The following is a 4,814-nucleotide window of genomic DNA, read 5'->3' as shown; positions in this document are numbered from 1 at the left end:
TTAATAATTGCAATAGTATGACCCGGATTAATGGGGGGGGGGGGGGGGAATTACACTAAAGAATCCCAGTCGTCGAGCCGCTATCGTAGTTTCATTGATTAAATAATTTCATCAAAGGTTCATTAACACGGCTTAATTAAACGGCAAAACACAGCAGGCGCGGGAAAGTATAATTATCATAATGGCCGGGTAATTATCATCACTACCTGTGACCACCATTCGACGCCCTTCGTTAAGTGACCGGACACCTGTCATCTTTCAGCGTAGATAACATAGTCATCATTGTTATCATCCTTGCCATCATCGCCTTCATCATCGGGTATAATGATGGTAAATATAATTAGTAATAATAATGGTTATAATAATGATGGTAATGATACTGACAATGATGCGGTAATGGTAGAGATGACGATGATAATGATGATGACAATAATAAAAACAACAACAACAACAAAACAACATTAATGAAAAATATATATATATTATTATTATGATCCTTACTTGTATCATCAGTATTTTTACTATCTAATTACATTGATGATGATGATGCTAATAACAATAGCCATCTTAATTATGATAGAGGGAGGGAAGCACAGAAAGAAAGACGGGAGAGGGAGCGAGAGGAAAAGAGAAGGAAAGAGTGACAGATGAAGAGAAGGCAAAGAGGAGAGTGAGTGTAAGGGTGAGAGGGTGAGACAGTACAAGAGGGTAAATTATGAGGGAGAGTGTCAGAGATGAAGAGAGGCCAAGAGGGAGGGAGGGAGAGGGAGGGAGGGAGAAGAGAGCTGGATGGGGGGTTGGGGGGGGGGGGGCACGACCTCTGACCTTCGGACCGCCGCCGCCCCCGCCCGGCGTTCAGCCTACGCGCTGGTTAAGAAATCCATGCGCCATTTTACTCACAAACCGGTACAGTGATGCGCTTTTCACTTATATTTGCTGTCATCTCATTTCTTTCCTCCTTTCATGATAGCCAGGCATGTACAAAAAAATAACGACACCAACAAAAGATTAAAAAAACGTTATCCTTTGATAAATATTACCATTATCATTATAGTCATCATAATAAAAGCACTAGGCCTACTTCTACCATTACCAATATTACTACTAATAATAATGACAATGCAAATTATAATGATAAAGATAACAATAATGATAATGCAAATTATAATGATAAAGTTAACAATAATTATAATAATAAAAATAAGAGCAAATAACAACAACAATAATAATAATAATACCGACACCAACAATGATAAAAAATGAAACCAGTAATAATAACAACAATAAAAAATACATCACTAACAATATAAATCAACATTACACTAACATCCATGGTATTGTCATTAATGTCCTCAGTACAATCTAATAACGCAATGAAATTAATAAATTTGACAGTAATACTAATAATAATCTCTTTCTCTCTCTTTCTCTTTCTCTCCCCCTCTCCTTTCCACTCTCCGTCTCCCTCTCCCTCTCCCTCTCCCTCTCTCTCTCTCTTCCTTTCCCTCCCTCTCTCCTCCCCCCCCCTCTCTATGAATTTACATACATAAAAATTCCTCCCTCTCCCTCTCCCTCTCCTTCTCCCTCCCACCCCCCCTCTCCCACTCCCTTCCCTCCCTCCCTCCCACTCCCTTCCCTCCCCCTCTTTTAAAAATTCCTCATTCAATCATTAAAAGCTACCTCCAAGGTTGACAACAATATTCACTCCCACCCCGAGTACGTCCAGGCGATCATCAAAATAATCCGAAAAATATTCACTTACCAAAATCAACTCAAGTTCAAGAAAGATGAACGCTTTAAACTTTGATAAATATATATATATAAGATAAGTTACATAATAGTTATCTCCACACGGTAGGAGATAGATAAGATCGGTGAATTTTAGGGGGAAATGAAGGCTTATCGTCAGAATAACAATGGTATTAATGTAAACTTTTAGGAGGTTTTAATGTACAAATTACAATGTGAGTTAATAATGTGTAATTTGTATAACAAGAGAGGGAGGGAGGGAGGGAGGGAGGGATTGAGAGAGAGAGAGAGAGAGAGAGAGAGAGAGAGAGAGAGAGAGAGAGAGAGAGAGAGAGAGAGAGAGAGAGAGAGAGAGAGAGAGAGAGAGAGAGAGAGAGAATGTGAGAGAGTGATAAATTGAGAGTGATAAATTGAGAGAGTGCGTGTGCGTGTGCGTGTGCGTGTGAGTGCGTATACATGTGCGTATACGTATGCGTGAGTGCGTCCGTGTGTGCGTATACGTATGCGTGAGTGCGTCCGTGTGTGCGTGTCCGTGTGCGCGTGTGTCTGACTGCCTTACCACCCGAACCTCCCTTCCCTTCCCGCCCTCACCCGGTGCTGGGCTCGGTCCATTCGGCGGGCAATATCGATCGACCCGTCACGAAGTCAGCGTGTCCAAGAACCCGCAAAAGTCTCCACGCCCTCCCTGCCTATGTCAACCTTCTCCTTCACATCTTCTTCTTCTTCTTCTTCTTCTTCTTCTTCTTCTTCTTCTTCTTCTTCTTCTACTACTACTACTTCTACTTCTACTTCTACTTCTACTTCTACTTCTACTTCTTCTTCTTCTTCTTCTTCTTCTTCTTCTTCTTCTTCTTCTTCTTCTACTTCTACTTCTACTTCTACTTCTACTTCTACTTCTACTTCTACTTCTACTTCTACTTCTACTTCTACTTCTACTTCTACTTCTACTTCTTCTGCTTCTTCTTCCTTGCATTTCATTTTATCCCATTTCCAACTTTTATTGACATAAATAGTGGTATTAATAATAACAATAGTATCAATAGTTATAATAGTAATAACAATGATAATAAAGACAATAACAATTATAATAATGGAATAACAGGGATATTAATAATGATATAATCATGAAAATGATAAAAAATAATAATGATAATAATGATAATAATGATAACAATAATGATGATAATGATATTGATAATAATAATAATAATAAAATAATAATAACGATAATAATAGTAATAATGGAACAACAAGGAAACAAATAATCATACTACTAATATTATCGATATAATAAAAAATATCAACAGCAATAACATGCAGGCTCAGAAAAGAAAAATAACCAACGCCGCAAAACAAGAACATTTAAAAAAAAAATCAATACTAAAAAAAAAAAAAAAAAAAAAAAAAAACGGATTTAACCTAATGTTTCCCCTTTCCCCAACCTTACCTTTTTCGAAGGGTAGATGAGGTAAGGTGTCGTAAGGCTGCTCGGAGTAGCTTGTCGTCGCGTGGTTGAGCCTCCTGAGCCTAGTCGAAAGTAAATCCTCCTAGCCTAATACTGGGATTATTTTCCTTCTTAGAGGATTTCGGCCGACTGATCTTTGTTTCCTTTCTGGTGTGTTTGGGTTCGGTGTTAATCAACGGGGGTTCACTTTCCGCCCGTCAGGTATGAGGGTCGTATATCCCAAATGTGTATTGTATTAATTATTTCTAATTCGTGCACCTCGAGGTGATGTTTATTTCTTTTTTTATTATTATTATTAAATAGGGGAGTCTGTTTTCGAGAGGTTATAAATAAATGGGATTCACCTCACTGCTGTATTAGAAAAGCAAATATAAATAAGAATACAGATACCACAAATGCACTAAATATAGGAATATTACTACGCACGTCGTCAGAACACTAGCGAACACGAACATCAAAGGGAACTAAGCGGCCATACCGAAATAAAACGAAAAAGAGGGGAAAAAATAAAAACATCCCACACGGCGGCGGTTTGGGTTCGCGGACCTCCAAAACTAATGACGCAATAGCGGTGGACAGGTCGCTACCACACCATTCCGTGCCACGTCCTTCGAATATGTTGGAGGGGGAGTGACATTTGCATGCAATTGCACTTGCACCTGTACGTTGCTTGCCGATACCTCACTATGACACACTGGGTTTCCAACACGGATGCTAAGAGCGTAAGCGTTTGTTTCTCCGCCCTTCTGCGTAATTCCAATTGCTTGACAGTCTAAATCTCACTTCCTGCGAGGATAAAAGTCGCACGGAATGACACACACACAAATACACCAACACACATGCTACACAGTACGTGCACATACACGCACACGCACACGCACACACTCCCAACTCTCACTGGGCACGCTAAAAATACTACGCTAGTCTTGGATAGACGAGCGAGTGTGCGCGAACCAAATTCACAAGCTCTTGAAGGATTTCTGCGTCACTTTTGCAAATATATCCCCTCGCATACTCAATCGCCGACAGTTATCGCACCACGCACGAGCTATACGAGTTCCCACACGGACACAAGTCGTATGCAAACGCAATTTAAATCATATCCACCAGACGGACGAGCGTCGACACCCTACTCCACCGCAGCTAGTCATATACTGACTGAATGTTGTGTTTACAGTGTGGTGGGGGAGCGCGTTGGGGGTGAGGGGGAAGCAGGAGGGGAAAATGGCGCCGAGTCACATGGGGTGGGAATCAGAGCCGGTGTTTTGAAGGCTTATTCTGTCATTATACTTTCATGGAAACGTTGATAAAGACGATTCGAGCTTGCTTGAAGTAGACAGCATGAAGCTACCTCCCGTAAGCGTTAGATATCGCACAGGGAAGAACTCAGTAGTGTTTACAAATGTAGCCCCCCCCTCACCGGCCCCTTCGTGGGTTCAGATGAGAACACCCAGGAATTTAGAGATAGATATTTTTTGTTTCCACACCGCCAGTGTTTCTGTTATTTTAAATATTATTTTTACTTAATTTGAAGTCATCCCATTGGATAAAAATGAAAATAGCGCCAAATCGGCAATAGAATTCGTGATAATAATATAGA

General features: G+C 40.3%; 1 protein-coding gene across 2 annotated transcripts in view; it reads right to left on the bottom strand.

Moving 5' to 3' along the window:
• LOC122249520 (uncharacterized) overlaps window positions 1–4,374 on the bottom strand; it is a 166,251-nt gene extending 161,877 nt beyond the window's left edge. Inside the window, exons 1-2 of one of the 2 annotated variants that reach the window (XM_043010464.2) lie at window positions 4,322–4,374; window positions 3,197–3,565 (exon numbers count right to left, since the gene is read on the bottom strand). The gene's annotated coding sequence lies outside the window, so the exon portion shown is untranslated. Of the gene's footprint in view, window positions 1–3,196; window positions 3,566–4,321 lie in introns of those variants that run through there. The other variant, XM_043010467.2, reaches the window with a different exon arrangement.
• Between the last annotated feature and the right edge of the window lie 440 nt (window positions 4,375–4,814).

Source organism: Penaeus japonicus, unplaced genomic scaffold, assembly GCF_977035675.1.
Source record: "Penaeus japonicus unplaced genomic scaffold, GWHDUDI00000001_assembly GWHDUDI00000024, whole genome shotgun sequence".
Taxonomy (NCBI): Eukaryota; Metazoa; Arthropoda; class Malacostraca; order Decapoda; family Penaeidae; genus Penaeus; species Penaeus japonicus.
The sequence above is the reverse complement of the archived record's forward strand: the minus strand, read 5'-3'. Positions and strand labels throughout refer to the sequence as shown.